This window comes from Pelodiscus sinensis, chromosome 2 (genome assembly GCF_052426305.1).
Source record: "Pelodiscus sinensis isolate ZL-2025 chromosome 2, ASM5242630v1, whole genome shotgun sequence".
NCBI classification, from domain to species: domain Eukaryota; kingdom Metazoa; phylum Chordata; order Testudines; family Trionychidae; genus Pelodiscus; species Pelodiscus sinensis.
Genome location: NC_143053.1, coordinates 199,925,357 through 199,931,328, shown reverse-complemented (window position 1 = coordinate 199,931,328; position 5,972 = coordinate 199,925,357).

Genomic DNA, 5,972 nt, shown 5'->3' with positions numbered 1-5,972 from the left:
ATGGCTCCGTCGACGGAGCCATGTAAAGTAGCTTACTCGACATAGTCAATGAAGCGGGGATTTAAATAATCCCCGCTTCATTAAAATAAAAATGGCTGCTGCGCTGTGCCGACAATCAGCTGATCCAGCACACCACGGCAGTCTAGACGCGGCACGGTCGACAAGGGAAGCCTTTGTCGATTGCTCCTGTAAACCTTGTGAAACGTGAAGCCCCGCTGCATCTAGTCTGCCGCACTGTGCCGGATCAGCTGATTGTTGGAACAGCGCAGCGGCCATTTTTATTTTAATGAAGTGGGGATTATTTAAATCCCCGCTTCATTGACTATGTCGAGTAGGCTATTTTACATGGCTCCGTCGATGGAGCCATGTAGTCTAGACACACCCCAGAAGAGACAGAGAGTAGAAGCAAAGCAATTAGAAGGAAATAGCAAAAATAGCAAACTACTCTAAATGTGAATCCCAATGTGAGTTAAAATAGTGCAAAGTATATACTGTAGTTATTGAAATTATAGCCACTCTAGGGAGGAAAGTTAAACAATTAAGGCTATTTAGCTACCAAATGAATTGCATTTAAAATCTGTGTCTATACCATTAAGTTTTATTATTTTATTAGGGCCATGAATATTGGCCTTATAATCAGTAGAACAACACAGCTCAGAGACAATCTGAGAATTTCCTAGTTAGAGTGAGAATATAAATTAGCTGCTTCGGTTTGAATGACTGAAAATTGTTAACCCTCGGTGAAGAAGGAAAGTAACTGTGTGCTGGAATGGGAGGAAAAGTGCTTACTTAGCTGGAGAGCCAAGAAGAGAGTGACACCTATGGAATTCTTCAGAATTTCCACTTCGGCGATATGCTTGGATCCCAGTTTTTAGCTCTAGCACTAGAACAAAGCATTAGTATTAAATAGCACAAGTAGGTGTTTCCTTAGTAATAAATGTCTTCAATAAAATCTAAGGACTTGATCCACTTCGCTGCTGTAAACAAGCTGACCCTTACAACTGCACAAAAGTGCATGTGAAGTCAGTGGGGTGCGGCATGGGCACAGGAGAGTACCTCTCTGAGCAGATTCTAGGCCTAACATACTAGCCTTATTAAGTAGGATGATCAGAAGTCCTGTTTTTAAAGGGACAGTCCCATATTTAAGCCCTCCTGCAGGGAAGAGATGACTTCTCAAATACACAGGCCAAGTCATCCCTACCTCCTACCTCACCTCCCTGCGGCTGGAAGCAGCACCCATCCCTTCCCTCCGACACTAGTGCAGTGCAGAAAGGCTGCTGCTGGTCATGGTCTGGTGTGAACCCTATGGCTGTGTCTACATTGGCAAGATTTTGCACAAAAGCAACTGCTTTTGCGCAAAAACTTGCCGCCTGTCTACACTGGCCACGAGTTTTTGCAAAACACTGACGTTCTAATGTACGAAATCAGTGCTTCTTGCGCAAATACTCTGACACTCCCGCTCAGGAATAAGCCCTCTTGCGCAAGAGGCCAGTGTAGACAGGCAGCCAAGACATTTTGCGCAAAAGCAGTCTAAACAGAAAAAAGCCCTAGTGGCCGCTTGGACGCTCCGTACCTGCAGGCAGCTCCGGACTTCCTGGTAACCCAAGCCCCCTTAAATGCAGATGCAGCCTGCAGAGGCCATGAGGCAGAAGCAGCTTTGCCGCCTCTGCCCAGAGCTCTGCCACGCGGCTCTGCTGCCGTCCCCGAAAAGCCACCAGAGCAGGATGGCTGCTCCAGGGGGGAACAGCCACCCGCACCCCCAGTGCAGGAGGCCCCAAGGGGCCGAAAACATAGGGCGCCATCCCGGTCTGCGGGGGAACTGGAGGCCCTCCTGGACCTGTGGGAGGAGGAGGAGGCTTTCCACGACACCCGCTCCCGTCGCTGCAACACGGAGATCTTTGACCGCATGGCCCAGGCGCTCTCACACCAGGGACATCCAGCCTGGACACTCGAGCAGGTCCGGGCTAAGGTGAAAGAGCTGCCCGTCAATCAGGCCGCGTGAGCTACACACTGCTCACACATATCCGGCAGGACCAGGGGGAAGGGTGGATGCCGGCTGGAACCAGCCAGGGCTCCAGGGGTTCAGGCCAGAGCCTGCACCTCCGCAAGGGTGCAGCACACAGAACGGCTCACTGTCCCATGCCTGGCTCTGAGGCACAGCCGGCTGCTCCTGGGAAAACCGCAGCATCACAGCCCTGTCAGCGTGGCCCCCACTGAGCCCCTCGCCTGCTCCTGATGCCTTGGCTGGCCCCCTCAGGGAAGTCCCCACTGTGGCCACACTTGTCCCTGGGCTACATGTGTGAGGGCTAGCGGGAGGGGGAGGGAGGAAGCGCTCGGGCTGGCCCTAGGGCCACCTGAGTTTTGCTGCAAGGATGGTACACTCCCCAGTCACTCTCCTGTTTCGGTCCAGGAGAATCCCACGTGATGGGGATCTGAGAGCCCAGACCACGTCTGCCAGATGTGCTCCCAGGCACTGTGTGGGGATTCATCTTGCTCCTTGTCAAACACCATTGATTGATTAGCCCAAAGCCTCACAGCCTCCTGGCAGGGAGTTCCACAGGTTAACACAACACAAGAGCCCTCCCACCCCCAGCAGCGGCAACACCCCCAGCCGCCCAACCACGAAGCTGGCGGGTCCGGCAGTGGGACCAGCTCCTTCGGCGGCACATGCAGGCCATCAAACGGGTGGAGGCAGCCATCACACACTGGGTGGAGGCGGACCTTCAGTGGCGCCAGGAGGCCAGGGGCCCCTTCCAGGCCCAGTGCGTGCGCATGGCAGATGCCATTTCCACCCTTACCACGCACATTGGCCACGCCATACATTATGGCATGGCCTTGCCCCATGCACCTGCCATCCCTCCCACAGCAATGCCCGTGCCCCCTCCTGCTCCTCCAATGGCCCCTCCTGCTCCTGCCCCTCCTCCCCACCTCCCCGTGCTGCCTGCCTTGACGTGGCCTCACCCCCATGTACAGGTCTGCCCCCGCAGAAGCAGTCGCAGGGGCCACCCCTCCCATCAGTAGCTCCCACTCCCAGTTAAGAGCCTCCTCCCCCTCCCAACCTACATCTCCCCCCTCCCCATTGTATATAAAAAGTTCAAACGTTGTGGTCCAAAAAAAACTGTGTTGGTTGGAAGATAAAGGGAGGAAAGGAGGGAAGGTGAGGGGATTGGAGGGAGATGTAAAGGGAGACAGACGCAACCCTACTATGGAGCCTGGGAGAACATCTCCGTCAGGGCCTCCTGGATGCGCACCACATCGTGGTGCACCTGGCGGATGGCAGCTCTTCATAGGCTGTTCATAGGCATGGCCCTTGCCTGCCATCCATGCCGGGAGGAAGGCCTCCCCCCTCCGCTCCACGAGATTGTGGAGTATGCAGCATGCGGTCACTACCTCTAGGACATTCCGCTCACCCATCTCCAGACGGGTGAGCAAACAATGAAACCAGGCTTTCAGACGCCTGAAGGCGCACTCCACTTGGTTGCGGGCCCGGTTGAGGCAATCGTTGAACCAGGCCCGGTTGTGGTCCAGCCGCCCCCAATTAGCCAGGGCAGCAGGGGGTAGGCCGCATCCCCCACAACACATGTGGGCATGGGCACGTCCCCGACAGTAAATTCCCGCTGGGGGAAGTAAGTGCCCCGCCTCCAGCCTGCCAAACAGGTCGAAGTTGCGTAGGATGCGGGCGTCATGTGCCCTGCCGGACCAACCCGCATAAATGTCCAGGAAGCGGCCACAGTGGTCCATGAGGGCCTGGAGTACAATTGAGAAATATCCCTTTCTGTTTATAAAATGGGCCGCTCGATGCTCCGGGGCACGGACGGGGATGTGGGTTGCATCCAGGGCTCCCCTGCAGTTGGGGAACCCGAGGGCAGTAAAGCCAGCCATCGTAGCCTCCATGTTGCGCATGACTCTTGGGAGCAGGACGTCATTGATGGCATGGATGACCTGCAGAAGGGTGCAGAGAAACACAGGGGAACACATCCCATAAGGCAGGGGAAACACAGGGGAACACATCACAAGGGAGTGCGTGCTCCCTTGAGGGGGGCCCCCACCCATGATGCCCTCTGTCCTCACACACACATGCACGCATCAGGGTGCCCCCACCAGCAGGCCTGTGCAAGGGAGGGATGGCCCAAACCCCTGGGTGACCCAGCCTGGAGTCTTGCCTGCCCCAGGGCATGGAGTGCAGCACTCCCCCCGCACACCCCCGGGACTTACCTGTATGACAACGGCACTGACGGTCGATCTGCCCACCCCAAACTGGTGTGCTCAATGCTCCGGGGCACGGACAGGGATGTGGGTTGCATCCAGGGCTCCCCCGCAGGCCTGTGACCCTGCCTGTCCCCCACATATTGCCTCAAGAAGATGTGGTACCAAGAGAGGCAGGTCCAACCCAGGGGCCTAGCCATACCTGGAGGGTGGAAAGCACTGAGCAGGGAAGGTTGGGTCATGTAACTTCTCCCCAGGCAAAGCTTAAAGATAAGTTAATTAAAAAGATTCCAGCTACACAGTATTTCTTTTTAACTGGAGCACAGTCAACTTGATGTTAATTTGTTTGTCTGTGGTCCCTAGTTCTGATTGCCATTGAACTCACTTGATTAATTTTACCAGGTGTCCCATGTTCGGCATAGGGAAACATGACCACCCTATGATTAAGCCAGGAGTGGGCAAGATACCAGATCTGGCCTGCGGACCCATGCCAGGACCCTCAGGCACACAGCAGCTGCTGGTTTAAGCTGAAGACTGCTAGGTGTGAGGCTTTACTCTGGAAGGAGGGAAAGACTTTGTGTGATCTCCCCACCTCCAGCCCAATCCTCAGCTCCTATTGGCCAGAACTGACCCCACACACCCTCTCAGCTTCTATTGGCCAGAAACAACCAGCTAGTAGGAGCTGCAAGATTGGCCAGGGGACCTACAAGCCTCTCCCTCCTCCCAGAGTCAAGAGCCACATGGAGGGAGCACCTTGCAGTTGTAAGTGGGCTGGGGTTGCAGCAGGCAGGGAGCCTAGTCTACCTTGGGGGTGCTACAGGACTGTTAGCACCCCAACAGAGCCTGCCTCTGACACCCCAACTCCCTCCCCCAGGTCACCATCCATACCCTCTGCACCAGGTCACAACTCCTTCCCAGATTCTGTACCCCCCCCTCAGGCCAGAATCCTTTCCTGCATCCAGACCCCTTCCTGGACCCTACACCCAAAACCTCTGCCCCAGGTCACAACCCCCTCCGTCGCCCAAACTCCCTCTCAGTCCCCACATCATCTCCAGCACCCCAGTCCCTTACTCTGTGCACCATCCCAGACCCTGCATCTCCTCCACAGAAAAGGGTGGCCCTTGACCCCTTTCCAAAATCTGGGAGTAACCGCTCTCCCCACCAAAAAGTATTACTCATCCCTGTATTTAGCAGTTCTTATTTTGTCCCTTCTTTTTAAAATTGTAAAGGCAACCAACCCCCCCCCCCCCCAACTTTGAATGCAATATTACAGTAAAATGAAAGTGTTATGCCGCAAGATGGTAAACCTGTTTCGTTAAATTAACGTGGTGTTTGCTCTTCTCCCTTAAATCAGTGAGTCTATAGCTCCTAGGGGGTTGGTGTGAATTCAAAATGCAGCACACAGGGCGTGCAATAAATACAAGGCTAAACCACTTAGCACGGATGGAATCTGGGAAGGTGACTTCTTGCTTCTCTGGCAAACGCAGCTGAGCCACGCCTCGCTGCTAACGTACCAGCACTGGGGAGGGGCGTGTGACCGAGTGGAACACGAGCAGAGAGTAGCCCGTGAGGCGCGGGTGGACTAAAAATCCACGCCGCGCACGCAGAGCTGGGATCGGTGCACGCTGGCGCAGGACTTCAATCCCCAGAAAGCTTTGCGTGTCCCTTCCCCGCTCGCCGGCCTGTTCAGTCTCCTCCTTTCAGGAGGACGCAGAGACGCAAGTTTGTATGTATCGCCCCGCCCTCGTGCAGCTTCCCCCCCCCCT